At 37.0% G+C, this 16,089-nt stretch overlaps 1 protein-coding gene across 5 annotated transcripts in view; it reads right to left on the reverse strand.

Moving 5' to 3' along the window:
• The window catches only part of CACNA2D3 (calcium voltage-gated channel auxiliary subunit alpha2delta 3), a 373,089-nt gene that overhangs the window by 244,718 nt on the left and 112,282 nt on the right, over positions 1-16,089 (reverse strand). The gene's annotated exons all lie outside the window — the stretch shown is intronic.

Raw genomic sequence — 16,089 nt, forward strand, 5'->3', positions numbered from 1 at the left:
TCAGTGTGGGATACTACAGGCATTCCTGATTCTTCACATATCACCACTGAAAACGCCATTTAAGTAACCTAATCTGCGTTGTAGTTGGCGTTCTTATCTTTTTGAAACTGTTCTCCGGTAATAAAAATAATTTCACTGATCATCCCTGCACACAGGAACCACACAAGCATAAATACATATTAATTGATATTACTGTCTATGACTTAAACTGGCAATGAAAGCAAATGTGACAAACCTGCTATTTCTATCAGCAGTTCAGAACAGCATGCAAGGAAGATTTGAATTGCACTGTCATACACAAAGCCATTAAACTAATATTTAAACTGTATTTAACAGAACTGAAGTGGTGAATGTTAATCCAAACAGTGATGTAATTTAAAACATTTAAAAAGTAGTGTAACATGGAAAAAAAGAAAATTTGTGCATGGTGATAATTTACTGCTTTAGTGTTCCATTTACCTAAGTGTCTATATAATTTAGAAGCAATGCTTTTTATTTAAAGCTAAAATTAACATTTTAAAATTAAATAGAATATTACTGCAATTTTTTGAAAGTGTTTGGATTCTGCCAAACACTGACATTCACCAAGTTCAAACAACAGTTTGTGGGGTTTTAACTTTTGGTTAAGAAAGCTCACACTGGTTTAATATGGTTGATAAGATGAAATCTTGAATTGAAATCCCTGGAAAATAAAGGATTTTGAAAGGGAGAGGAATGCACCCTTATCCATTTTCTATCATTTCAATAACACAGCTGCTGACTTACAATACAACACAACAAATCAGATTTTGTTGGCCCAACTTGCCAGAATTTGTAAACTTTAAGTACAATCCTCATCTCAGTAACAGCAGTTTAAACAACAGTCAAAAGTACATAGCTGACTGGAGTGTCTACTTCTGGCTACTACTTTGTTACCAATATGTACGTTACCAATTTTGCATCACTGCAAGGCTGGAGTTCGTCAGTCTCCTCTACCTGCGCTTTGAATCCTTGGAAGCCAACAGCTGTGTGTGCCTTTTTGAAACACCCTCAACACTCAAACTTACATTAGCTTTTTAAAATGTATTTATTTTTCCCACATAGGCCAGCTATACATGCTGGACGGCTCATCAGACCTTCCCTGTAGCCTTTTGGTTAGGACAGGTCGTACGTGCAAGAGGTAAAGCCCAGCTGAGCGGCAGCTGCGCTGCGCTCTTTGTGGCCGTGAGGAGCAGGCAGGAGCCCGAGTCACCAACAGGTCTGGGATGTCCCAGCAGCCCGCACAAAAACAAATGCCGTCGCATGCATGCAAAATAATCCCTGCTGTTTTCCGCCTAAACACAGGCGAAGAGATCTGGACAGGCAGGGGACATCAGTAAATAATTAGGTAATACCGATCATGATGATAAGCAACACTATCAGATCAGCAACCACCTTACTTGCCGTCAGTGACTTGGGGTGGAGGGGAGAGAAGCAGGGGATCATCTGCTGAAAAAGGACGATCAAAGAGAAAGAAAAAAGGTAATTAAAGTGAAACATGTGAACTGTTAAAACCAGCCAACTCCCATCTGCAGTCGCCTGTGACACTCAGCAGCAGTGAGTGCTCTGATCTCCAGCAGCGATGGCTTTTGCCAGCTCCAATGAGCTGAAGGACCGGACCATCCGCAGAGACAGCCCTGGGTGTGTCAATGACCGCTTTTGTTGAAGAGGTGGAGACATGTTTTTAGTTAATGCAAAACAGTTCAACTGGTAAAATGTTATGTTACTCTATCAGTTGTGTATCTATAGACATTCTGGTATCGTGGCAGTTACAGTTCCTCGTGTAGGGTAACAATAATGGAAAACAGAACTTGCCATTATGTATCATTAAAGTATAATCAATTAAAGGAATCTGTTAGTGCTTTCCTTTGGAGCATCAATCACAGGGAAACACAATATACTTAAATGTGCAGATAACAAACGGAAATTATTTTTAAAACAAGGTGATTAGGTTGAAAACATTTTTAAATATAAACTTTAACAGATTTCCTGACCTCATTTTATTAATGCAAAAGTCAAAATAGACAAAAATGCTGGCTTTGTATTCCATGAATGGAATATGAAAGCTCCTATTAAATCTGGGCCTGGAGCATGCATTTTCCAGCCAACATCCAAAATTGCATTTGCTGAATTCATCATTATGTATTTGTGTGTATATACAATGATGTCACTGTTTATGGCACTGTAAAGTCCAATTCAAAAAAATACAATTTTTATACTTTCCTTATGGAGTTTCTTACACACAAGCTGAGGTGCAACACTCACCGAATTCACAAGTCAATGTCAGGGCTCATCTGGAAACAAGAGCTCAGAGGGGTGAGCACGCTCCTGCCAACCAGGAGCTAAGCAACCATGAGGAAAGCTAATGAAATCATCAGGCACATCTTCAGTTTTGCACCAGAGGGCTTGTCACTGCAGAAAAGCTTTAGCAGTCAGAAGTAGAGCTGAACTGCAGTCTGAAGAGAAAGGGCAAGGCAAGAAACAAAGCAGTTTTGTATCCCGTAAATTCTCTCCTACCCCGCAGCACCAGCATCACTCCTGGTTACACAAGCACCAGGGTAAGAGCCACCCATTTAGGGCAAAACCGCATCAGCCAAAATGCTTTTGGACTTGACAATAATCCCACTTCTGCCTTCTCACACACAAAGAGAAAACAGGAAGATGAGGTGAAAGCCTGTGTTGGGATAGGATGAAGGAAAGGAACAACTCCTGAAACATTAGGGATGGGAGAAAAAGTAGCTCATCAGTGGATAGAAAAAAACTACCAAGGCTGAAGAGCTTCTACTCCAGTCAGTCCCCGGCGATGGTGAAAAGTATTGTCTTTGAGTTGAACATGCAAAACCTGCATTACCAGCATTGCAAGGGGTCCCTGCTTAAAGCTGTTCTGTCTCCTCTTGGCATCGGTCACAGCCTTCTTTCAGCAAAACATCCCAAAACCTTCCCAAAAAGGGAAAAAAGTTCCCATGTCATTTCTCCACAAGCCCAGCAGCCTGCGCTCGAGAGGAGGCTAATGCCGCCAGTGCTTAGAGAGGTCAGGGACTAGGACATTATTTAGAGGAAATATTTAGCAAGGTATTTACCAAGAGAAAACAAGGAATTACAAAAACAACAACAAAAAAAACCACAAACACCCTAAATCTTATTTATCTGATGGGGTAATTTAGATGGTAATTGGGCAGGCTGCTACTTTATGGAATTTGGTGCAGAACTTGGACCAAAAATATTAATATTTTGGGATTCAAGTATTTCGATAGAACATACTACACACTGTTTTCTGACTTTCAATTAAACTTTACGATATTTCCGTTTTGATAACCTGTAATAGCTCCCAATTAATACAGATCCCATAAAATCTGCAGAAAATTGCAGTTCTGAAAGGTGGAATGCAATAGGGAAGGGAAGCAGGTATAGAAATTGAATATTTTTTTCATAACCACACCTTCTCATATTTCACCTCCTTCCTTTGGTTTTTCATATAATTGACATTTTATAGGTAGTAAAAGCCTGGAAATTTGGATATTTCTAGAACAACAATCCCTTGACCTCTGGAGACCAACTTCAACAGCCATTTATTTACCTGCATTGGAATTTCAGTAGGGAAAATTTTCAAAAGGCAACATAGGATTGCCCACGTCACTGAAAGATGTGCACTTAACTTTGAACATTCCAACCTCCATAATTAATCAGTAACACTCATACAGTGATACTTCATAGGACTATTAATTTCCTAAATGTTTGCAGGAAACAGCTGGATCCTCAGCCATCACATGAATGCACTAGAAGACACAACCCCTGTGTCAGAGACAGATTTACAGGGTTCTGAAGGGGTACAAGGTCTTATGAAAAATAGTACACAGTTTTCTATAAAAGATCCTCACCTAAGATAATATCAACTAACAGCCAGGCACTGTGCCCAACACATGCAAAAACGTCCAGGCAGCAGACTGTCCATGTTTCCAATGACAGGAGAGTGAAGATGAGTTAGGCTAGCAGACACTTTCACAGAGCAGATCACCAACCTGCCTCCACAGTCTTCTGCTGCTGCTGCCGTGGAGGCAGAAGTTGGAGAGGTGGGAATCGAGCCAGGCACACTGGTGAGAAGGAAGTGTGACAGAAAGGGGAGAAGACAAGGCAGAAAATTTCATAACTCCTGTTAGGGTGGCAAAGTCTATCAGTGGGCTGGGAAGAAATCCTTGGAAAGCCCTTGGAGCTTTCCTAGACCTACCACAGCCTTTCACTACTTCAGGTGACCTCCCTCCAGACCATTTTACCTTATAACAATTCCATATACCCTTTCCAAAAATCACAAACCACACACAAGCTCCCACAAGTCCTATGAACTGTAGCAGATCTCCTCTATTTGCTGTCAAACAGCTGGTCTTTGCCCCCCTATACCCAAAACTTCCACTGTCCCTTCCGAAATAACACCCTCCCCACCCCAGCTTGACTCTTTTTTGCTGCAAAATTCTGGTTTATGTATGATGCCAAAAACTCTAGAGCTGATTTTGTCCAAAGAGCTTCACACAAACACAGAATATCCATGAAACCTTTCATTAATATCTTTGATTTTGGATTCATGGTAATATTTCTCTGAACACATGCTCCTCATTTCCAAAAACTAACTGGGCACAGAATAAGATTTCAAGTCCTTTTTTTACATCTAAGTTTAATAGTCCAAAAGCTTTAGCTATATAGATGTTCATTTAAATATGAAATATGAAACACATAACATGTAACATTACATTAAACATGTAACATTACATTAAATTGTTATTGAAATATTGCTTTTTCTGTTTAATGAACCACAAACAAAACACTAGTTTAAATTTCCCCTCTATGATTTTTCAAGGAACACGTCATCATTTTTTCCAAGCTTTTCCCATAGACAAGTGCATCCTCTACTGTTTATTTCATCTATTTATCCACTGCATTTGTTGAAATAATCCTGGATCTAATCTTAGACATGGTCTTTCACCAGGAGGAGTTTTTTAAGCAGGACATCTCCCACAGTGTGAGCCACAAAACCAGTAATAAAGATGTGCAGATCAAGCTATATATATGAGGTTGAAACACAGAATTTAAACAAAAATACTAAAATATAAATACTAAACTATACATGCATATAAATATGCAAAATTATTTCATACTATTAGCCATGATAAAAACTACACTAGTATATAAAGTACAGCTCAGAAGATTATTTCTGCATCTGGCATTTTTACACATCACCATAGAATTGCAGCATTTTGAATTTTTCAATTTTTGTATTAAACATATCTAAAAACCATTAACTGTGGCCCATGACATACAGATCAAACTCTTGTGGTTTGTGCTATTACCTATTATTCATAGAAAAATGAATGCTTATTTTTCCAAATTTATTTTTTTTTTAAACCTGAGATTAAAAATCAACAGTGACTATTTCAGAAGCAGGAACTTTTAACTAACAATTAAACAAATATGTAAGTGTATTTTTATGATAAAACTCACCATAGCTCACTGAATTCAGACAAATCTTGTATACTATGAATCGACCAACCACATGACTGATGAAATGACACGTGAAAATAGAGGCAGAGGCAAAATAATCTACTTGAACCCAGAAAATTTTCAGACAATAATCATTACCAGCTTTAATTAACTTCAACACAAAAGCAGGGGCTCCTTCTTTTTCAAGGTAATGAAGCTCAACATACAGACACTACAATAGGAGACAAAACAGAAATCTAAAGCAACTTGTATCTTAGGATTGAAATAATGAACTTGGTATTTTAATTTAGTAGCCAGCAGTTACGCAAGATTCAGAAACAAAGAAACAGTACATGCAAATGAAATGTTAAGGCAAGAATGCAACCGGTTTTTACTCAGTATCTTTCTTATAAGCCAAAGGTAAGAAAGTAACTTTTTTCCTACAATGAGAAGTATGTACAATACCCTGGAAATATTTCCACTATGATCATCTAAGATTTACTCACTTTTATACAACACAAGTCAGAAATATGACCTCATCTAAAGCTATGAACTGCTTTGTGACTTCTATCTTGCCTTTCTCATATATATTAATAAAATCTTTATCTATAATACTGTTCTTTCCATTTAAAATTATTGTTATGTAGCAAAAAAAGCTGCTCTCACAAAAATGAATAAACCTAGATTACTTCCACTCCTTTCAATAATTTGCCTATTCCTAAATACTAGGTTGGAAGAATATATGACCCTTAACTTAATCTCATCAACAAGCACCTAAAAAAAAAAAAAAAAAAAAAAAAAAAAAAAAGGCACAAAAAGAGAAAAGATGGCCTGCCATTTATTTTTCCCATTTATAGTTTATTAAATCTAGAGATAATAGAAAAAAGGTGGAAAAAAAACCAGAGAATGTCTGGACTGTGGTATCAGATATCACTGCTTATTACTGGCTATCTGCCTAGTAATCATAAATCCATAGGGTAATATACTAAAATCTTTTGCTTTTCAGGTAGGTGTGAGCCAAAAAGAAAAAAAAAACAAAAGTTTAATTTTCTATGAAGAGCAGAAAACAGCAAGCACAGCACAACTGGGTACCAGGATGCATAAATATTCCTGATTACAAACCCTTTCACATGAAAGGAAGAGTTTGAAGCTAACAGTGTGTACATCATGCAAAAGTTATCTCTGTCCCTAAAGATAGATATCACATAGACTATGAATGAACTGCTCCAATAAATTATATTACTCCTCAGAGGAGTAAAGAGAGCAATGTTATAAACTTCAGTGACTTCAGAAAAGTGAGAACAATAGGACATTGAATTTTGCAAGAGTGAATCAAGGATCTTTTCTCCCTAGATGAGAGCTCAGTATCATTATCCAATGAGCCTTATAAATAAAAACATTAACTCCAGCACTGCTGGAAGCAGAGCTGCTTCTCTGAGCACCTTGTAGCATCTCGCCTAGATATGTAATACCTACAAGTACACACAGAACTAAATAGATGTTTAAAATAAATTATTTACAACATACTTCCCAAGCAGTTTAGAGGTGTGTGGTTCTGGCAAAACGCAGGTCTCAAACACACAGCTTTGATGATGGACTGTGCTGGGCACCCTTGTTGTAGAAGTCTTAACAAATCAGAAAAAAACCATCTCTGTACATCACCTCCTTCTTGTGCTGTCTGATACCTGCTGAATATCCACAGGTGAAGGACAGCTAAGCCAGAGCAGTATTTTCTAAATGAATCTTGATAGGATCAAAATCCTCAGAGCTATCACCCTCCTTCAGCATTGCTTAATGCAAGGAGGGTCGTTTTGTTAAGCCATTCTCCAAGTCTGACAGGACTAAAGGAGCATACAGGTAAATCTGACTCTCACGTGTGAAACTGCTGGGTGCTGAGGGCAGGGCTGCTGCCTGCTAGCCAGGTAGAAGGAACAAGATTGAGTCAAGCCACTGCTTAACTGACCTTTTCTGCAGCAGAAACAGAATAGCTAGTTAGAATGCATTTTCAGAAGGTTTGTTGTTGTTTTGGGGGTTTTTTTGTTGGTTTTATTATTTTTTTTTAATTTTCTGAAAGAGGGATTATCACTAATTTCTAGGCCACAAGCCTCAACAAGCAAGTCAAACTGCCCACTGTGAAGTGACTTTTAATCCCAAATTCCCATTTGCCATCACCATTATACCAAACATTGAGCACTTCTTGCATGGTCATTTCTCCTTTCCTCTAGCTCTGCAGCTGCTTTCCTGGTTAGTTAGAAATGGAAATGGATAGTCCCATAAACATCTAGTAGAGACACATTTTTAAATGCTTCATCTCTATCTACTCTGATGATGATAAAATCAGTTTCTGTGAGGTTATGGCAATCTCAAGGAACATATGCTTTTCAGTAATATTGTGATATTTTTCTTCTTCTCCTGTGCAGTGTTTCTCCCTCACCCCCTGAACAAACTTGCTTTGCCAAACTTATTTGAAAGCCATTTTTAAATGGTATTTGAATGTTACCTACTCTTATTCTCTCTGAAGGTTTGGTTTATAACGAATCTTATGTCAGGTAGCTTCTTACTGTTTATGTAATTGCATAACCTGGCACAAAAGAGGATGGAAGAAAGAGGGATTTGCCTTTTAAAAATATTTTTTAAAGTAGCTGAAAATGGTATCTCCATTTTAGCCTGGCTATAAGTAAAGGTAATAGTTTTAGAGAGACTTGAAAAACATTATTGTCAGTACTCTTGAAGCAAAGATATTAACACTTAACAGCTTTGCCTTTGCACATTCTTTAGTTCATTCTCCTTCTCCAGCCATCTTTCCTACTCTTTACAGCCTTCTGCACCTAACCTCTCACACTGCACTGCTTCTGCTGTCTTCTGCATCCTCCACAGCTTTCCTTTCACAAACCTCACTTTCCCCATGCTTCATTTAACTGGTTCTGCCTCCTCTGACATCCCTGCCCAGACCACCTGGCATGCAGAAGGCGCTCATCTTCCCAAGCAACAGTCTGCCTGGAAACACAGGGAAAGTTACCAACTTCTCAATTACAAATGGTGGTGTGCATGGATCGCTGCATGGATCATGTGCTACTTTGACTGTATAGCTTTGGCAGAAGCTATTGTGGTTTGGGCATTTCTGGAAGGAATGTCAGACATTTTGAAAGAGGGAATTAATTTGAATCCTCACATGAAGTTCTTGTAAGTTTACACTAACTCCCAGCTTGACATGACAACTTTTAATCTCATTTTAAGGCTACAGCACTAGGTATTGTCTCATTTCATAACTTTTTTTCTTCTTTTTTTTTCTGGAAAGGGAACATATCTATTTAATTTGAATGGCTCCTTCTGGTACATCATTACCCCTTTATTTGAACAATACCAGCTTATTCCTCTATCTGTTCTATTGGGATAAGTTGAAGAATTGCCTTGCAAAACAAATAAAAGAACAAATTCCATGTAGCAAAGACTGATTTGTATAACTTCTTTAATGAGAACTTCTGTTTTACTTACAACGTTAGTCTGGGAATTTATGTAAATATGTAAGAATCTCGACTATTCTTCCTTTCAAACATGTCTCTAATTATAAGATGTTTATGAAGAGCATAACAAAACAAGCTGGAAATACTTAATGATTTGTCCATGGGAAAGGAAAAACTGTATAGATGAATTATATGTATGTAAATACTTTCTGTTCCATCTAGTTATTGCTGTTAGACCTGACCTGAGAGTCATCCTACTTTTGGAAAATACATTTCTTTTTAGCAGAGTTGTGCCAGAGAGGAAAAGCCTTATGCTGCAGTTCCTCTGAATCAAGCAGAACAGGAACTCAGATTAGGGCCTCTGAGATGCAAACCAACTGCCCCATCCATCAGGCTTTTCTGAGCCAAGTGTCTCACAGACTCTTCTGCTGCAGTTGTTTCACATTATATAAATAATTTAACATTCACTAGAGAGGCAACTTGAACAGGCTCCTCATATCCTAACTGAGAGCCCCACCTAATTGACTATGAGTTGCTCCAAAGCAGAGGTTTCTTTTGCTCAAAAAACAACCACTTTGGGGTATGTCAACGTTTAATCGGAGAATTTGGAATTCTGAAAACACTCATGGGATGAGAAAGCTATTTCCTTCTCATTCCAGATAGCAAACCAACATAACAAAGGGACAAATAAATATAAAAGGAAAAATCTCAAGAACACAAAATTATCTGCTCAGTCATACAGTTCTTCAACAATTCTAGGTTCCAGATTACCATTATTATTTGCAGCACATGCCATCAGCCAAAAAGCACCGCGACCACATTTGATGGGTAGAAATGAGTTTATAGCATGTTCTGCAGTACACACCTCACTACGGAGGTGTGCTATCATGAGAGAGACAGGCAGGAAGAAATCCAGAACTGTCTGAAAACTATTTTTGATAGCTCCTTAATGAGTCAAACCTGTTAAGGGTACCAAAAGGATGAGTCCTATAACTGCAGTCAGAATCTCCAGAACTCCATGCCAAACTTTCTCAGAAGAGGAGCATGTTATTTGCAATAGTAAATTCCAACTGTAGTTGCTGGTTCCTTTGCTGTCAAGCCCCATGTAGACAGAGCAGCCATTGAACCAACAGGAGAGAATTACTCTTTTTTGATGGCTCCCTTATATCGGGCAGGATGGCACCAAAAATCCAAATATTTACAGCAGAGAAACTACAGATTTGTTGAAAAAAACATCTCCTGCATCTCTGCTTCTAAGACAGAGGGTTAAACTCTGTATTTCTGTTCTTAGCTGACAAACTCACCCCTTGTGAACAGAAGTTATGAACATACACACAAAAAAAATAGTTCTAGTAGTTTTAATTTTATTTGTTTGCAGTAAGAGAACTTATGATGTTCATAGAAAGATAGAAACATGGGAAGGAGAAAAGTAATTAAAATTACTTTTAACTGTTTTAAAAAGCCAAAAAATTCCCTCAATCCTAAAAAAAATTTCTACAAAAATCCAAAGTGAAAAAAACTAATGAAGTTTCATCTTCACCATTGGAAGATTAACTAAAATATCATTCACTGTTTGGGTTTTGGTTTGTTCTTGTTGTTTTGGGTTTGTTTGGGGTTTTTTTCCCTGGCTTCACAAAACTATTTTCTCCTTTTTCTGTTCACTTGCCACAGAGGCAGAAAACAGATAATAGCATGGAAATTAAAATAACCCAAAAAGTGCATGGCCCCTCTTTCTGATACTTAATCCTTGCAATGCAAGCACAGGAAAAGTGATGTGGAAGCTTTCATCTGAAGGTTCCTTACATGTGCATCAATTCCAGAGAATTCTTAACCAGTAACATCTGAATTCACTGATGTCTCAATAGTTCTGTATTTCAGTTTTTCTCTTCCCAACCTCAATAAATAAATAGGGAGGAGTAGACAAGCTAAAGTGCTCTCCACTGAAAGGGCTTATCCTTAGAACTAAAAAAACTGGAAATCAATTTGTTGCAGTTCTGGTATTAGAGTAGTTGAGAAAACCTGTGTTTGAGCTCACAGAAATCAATAGCAATAATACTGAACTAAGAACTGGAAAGCTGAAGCTTTTTGTTTTTCTTGAAGGAAAAAAAATATAAAAGTATTTTCTGAAAGAAAAATATTACAAAAGAAAAGCTAAAACCAAATAAAGACTAACAGATGCTCAGGGCCATGAAAAGAGTTTAGGTTGCTGCTAGTTAAGGATTTTTTTATAGTGCTTTCTTAGAAGCTCTAGGTAAATTGTCCATATCCCATCCAAACCTATAGCTGAGAGCACTTTGGTCTGCAAAATATTTCAAAGAAAGTCTAAATAGGAATTTAGGCTGTCAGAGCTCATATGGTGTTTCCAGGCTTGGAGTTTAAGAAATATTGATTTCTGATTTAGAAAGCAAGCAGCTTGGATAAATAATCCATGAAGCACAACAAACTTCAGATGTTCCATTGCTATTTTAAATGTACTTTTCAAGAAAGTCCTTTCAATCTTTGATTCCAAGTGCTTGAAGTCCAACAGACTTCCCTTTCCACTATGGATGTTCAGGACACTTCAAGAGTTGATTTCAGTCTTGTGGATGTTCTTCTAACAGCCAGAAAAATATTTATACCAATAGACTGCAAATCAAGTTATCATGTGCCTCATTCAAAATTAGTGAGATAATAAATATTAAAAAAGAATTTTCTGAAATACTGAACATTAAAATAACACGCATGTTGTAATAGTTTAATAAGACTATTCTCAATTATCTTTTGCCCTTCTATTTTCTAGTAACTTTTATCAATATAATGACCATCTATTAGATTAAATTTTAATTAAACACACCTAAGCGTTTAGCAATCCATCATTATAAATTTTTGCATGGTATCATTATGCAACATAAACATTCAGGATTGTTTTTTTTTTTAAAGTACCAGCAGTTAAAGTTATGCTTTTATGTCTATATTTAAGATCTATATCTAGCAGCTGAATCTCAAAATTACAGGTAGCTCCCCCGGAAAGACAACAATAAACTAGTCATATTACCTGCTGTGGGATTAGTCCCAGAAGATGCAGAGTTTATGAAGGGGACTAATTCTGTTCCCCAGTCCTCTTTTGCTGTTTCAGCTTTCTCCTAAACCTTTGAAGTCTCACCTTTTGTAGACTTTAAAAAGATATATTTAATGATTTTTGAAAGTACACCATTCACTTGTGTAAACCACTGGAAAATCCTTAAACAGCTATCTGTTCGTGCCACTAAATTCTTTTCCATAGCCAGCATATATACTCCAAGAGTAAGGATGATATTTTCAAGGATACAAGGTACAATTAGGAGTTAACAGCCAGCAAAATCTGGCAGATAGTTACCTAACTGTGGTATAGCTTTGCAAACCTCTTCATTAAGACTCAACTATATGTTATAAATCATGAAAAGCAGCCTTACACCATTATTCCTTCTTTATCCCACTAAATTAACTTCAAGAGTATTCTTAAAAGAAACAACTCTATTCCTAAAAAGTATTCCATTAATCCTCTTCTAGTCTTGAGACATAAAACTGAAATAACGTCAGCCATCTTCAAGTATTAGCACTTGAACTTATCCTATCTTACATAGAAAGTGAAACTACAAGGCAAGAAGAAAACATAGTAATGCAGGTGACATTAAAGTGACACTGGCCTTGATTGTGTTAAAATAAAAATAAGCTTGCTTTTTTATTATCACATTGCACACATGCAGAGAAAGCTCAGCTGGAATATAAGTCAAGTGAAGTAATGAACTTAATTAACACTGAGAATATAAAAGAAAGACCCTGCAAATGTGTAGATGTAATGAAATTGTTCAGCAAATGAACCAGTAGTCATAATGAAATTTTGTGTTACTTCCTCCTGCTACTAGGGCCAGAAGTAATAAAACTGGTTAGGAACAAAGTGTCATAAATCTTTATTGATCTTAAAATTAATTTTAAAAAATAATAATAATTGTAAGAAACCAAGTGCAAGTTACTTTTACTGTTCCACTGAGAACTCCAGCATCAGTTCCACTGCTGAGCATCCACCTCTTGAGTTTATTAAATACAACACTATAAAAGTGTTGTAATATTCTTATCCTCTTACCCTCTTCTCCGTTCAGATGGCAACAATACTCTCCACATTTCTACCCCAAGAGCTCAGATACCATCACATAAATGGCCCAATACTGTAGAGGACTTATGTGCCAGGACAGCCCACACGACTGTAGTTTCAGTGTGCTCTACCACCTCGCTAGGAACCACATAAGAGAAGCCACCGGGTACCACATTGTGCTGTTTTTACACAAGAAAATCTGGCCAGTTTCTACTGGTTTGAGGAAATGTGGTGGGAGGAGAAAGCCTCTAAACCTGTGTGGTTGTGTCAGCTGCATATGCAAGAAATTCCTAGGTATATGACAGCTCCAAGGAAGAAGAATTTTCTGCTTCAGAGCCTCTTTCAGGGGTCTGAACACAAACTCCACTACTGTATTTCAGTAAGTGGAACCAAGGCAGTTAACATCTCAGGAAACACATACCCCAGCACAAAGGAAGTAAATAATCAGGAGGCCAAATGTGAGTTAAGCATAATTATAAATTCTTTGAAGGTTTTTTCAATAGATTGCCTCCTAACAGGAGATATTAACAGAAGATATTGCCCTCTTTTTTATCTTTCCTCAAAATTGTTCTCTGGCAAACAATCAAGTCAACAAAACTAAAACACTGGTTGTACAATCACTGCAAAACCTGTAATATCCCATCCTCTTGCTGGGTCTCTGCTTGGCAGTTGGCCTCTATATTAATTTTTTCATCATGTTAAAGCCACAAAATCACCAAGACTTGCTTCAAGCAAGCACAGATACAGTGTCTCATACGAAACAAGTTGAATGATCCTTTAAAACTACAGAAATATTGCAGCAAGACAACTTGCTGCAGAAATACATTTAGTGATTAATCTTATATTCCCAAATACATTATTAGGCATGATTAAACATATTAACTCCACTTAGCAACAGTTTAAAGAGGCTTTACTAACACAGAGTAACATGAAACCACATCCACCAGGTGAGAAAACCCTGGATTGTGTTAAAGGTTCTAATGTAACTAACATTTAGAATGTTGTTTTCATAACTTGCTAAAACTGCAGCTCTTGCTTCACATCCCTAACAGCAAAAATAATCTCCCAAAGCCCAAGTACTGCAGGGAAATCTTTAAAGTCAGCTCTGACCATTTCTTAGTTTGGCCATTACTCAAACTTGCAATATATAGTGCTGATGAGTCAAACATCGTATCACCCATTTTGATTTATTTCTTTCAATTCACGGGGAATTTTATTTATGTTTATAACTTCAGGGTTTTTGTTGGTAGTGCCAATAGATTCAGTCCGGGGATAAATGAGTGCTTAGACCATTATATAGCATTACAGTATATTGATCAGAATACCTATAGAATAACTAAGGCTGAAAATAATATTGTTACTAAGATAAATGCTCAGAAGGGATCAGGTCCAGTCTAACCAAATATATAGTTTCAGCGTTGCTGAAGAGAATATCAGCAAAATAAAACCTCGAGTTTTCCAGTTATTTTTTTATAACTGGTGGGCTTTTTCAAAGCAAATAACAACATAAATACAATTCTATTTTGCCCTAATATAATTTTTTGTACTGACACAATATTTTCTATACTGTCCTCAAGACATCGAAGGTGATGCTGGACCAATAAAAAGCACAAAAGCACTTTCTCAACGTGCTTCTGAATGTCCAGAATATCTGAGCGCAAAGAGCACAGACTGGCGATGTGTCACATACCACTAATTCAAAGCATTTAATCCTGCCTTCCACACGTTAGCCGAGGCAACACAAATGCCAAAAAATTCCTCTTTGATAGCAGAATGATATACACTGTACGTTATACAAGCCTTCTATCCCCCTCCACTTGTACACTATCAAATCAGTCTGGCTATTATTCTATATTGAGCAGATGGTATTATGAGATTTTTTGATAAAGAACAACAATCACGCAGCGAGGGGTTGCAAAGAGGTCGCTGAAACCAAGATTAACAATTGATTAGCTTTAATGGACCGTGACAGTAATAAACAACAGAGCTCTACACAAAGATTTGATTGTCCTGTTAATGCTGCTGACACAAATGGCTTTTAACTGGCTTCCTGAAAGTGTTAATATCTTCAAAGCCTCAGCAAATGAAGGACTTAGTCAAAGTGAGAACCGTCCTGCGGTGAAGAAGCACTTACTGCAGACCTCTAAAAAAAAAAATCTTATATAAAGCGTGTTTCTGATTTACTCAGACAACAGCTTCTATTTGTCCAAGGCTTAAAGTTAAAAAAAACCACAACCACCACACGAAAGCAGCACAACTCTGCAAGGCTGGAATGCAACAGAACTCTAAAGCATTTGAATACAGAAGCCACCATTCACTGAATGCAACAATAATGTGAAGTACCACATTAAATGCGCTCATTTTAGCCTTACTCCTTCACAGACTCACAGATCTCAGTATCCCAGCCTTCTAAACTCGATTTTTCATCTTTAGCTCTGAAAAGTTTACTCTTTTTTTTTCTTTCTGCACAGAAATTAGGAATTTGCATCGTATTTTCATTAAACTGTTTTGTGATTACTGGAAGTAACCATGGTAAAATCTGAAAACAGAACTTGCAGATGTATGTATTTCTTAGATACATGCATGGGGAAAAGTGTAGGGAAAAAAATCTGTTTCCCTTAATGCTTAAGTTCAACATTTAAATGGACATATGGCAAATATTCACAGAAGGTTTTAAAATTAAATCTACATAGCTAAAGACAAACAGAACTCCACCTAACATGGCATTCAAGAATCCAAGGATATGGGAATTCATTAAAGGTAAGGAGGTATTTACTCACTTAAGTATTGAGTAACACTTTCTATAAAACTCTGTTTTAGCTTATATAACTTGGTTTCTAAAATAACCTGTTTTTTTTATTTTGTATCTTACTTAAGCCAAGGGTTTTTAAAAACATTTTTAACTGTGAGCTGGCACAGTGCTTCTCTCTCCCATGTTATTCCTAAAGGCAACATTTTGAGACAATAATGGCATAGCTCTAAGGGCTTTTAGGTAAAAGAGAAAAGAGTGTCTGCTCTAGAGTCAGA

Source organism: Apus apus, chromosome 9, assembly GCF_020740795.1.
Source record: "Apus apus isolate bApuApu2 chromosome 9, bApuApu2.pri.cur, whole genome shotgun sequence".
In the NCBI taxonomy this organism is placed as follows: domain Eukaryota; kingdom Metazoa; phylum Chordata; class Aves; order Apodiformes; family Apodidae; genus Apus; species Apus apus.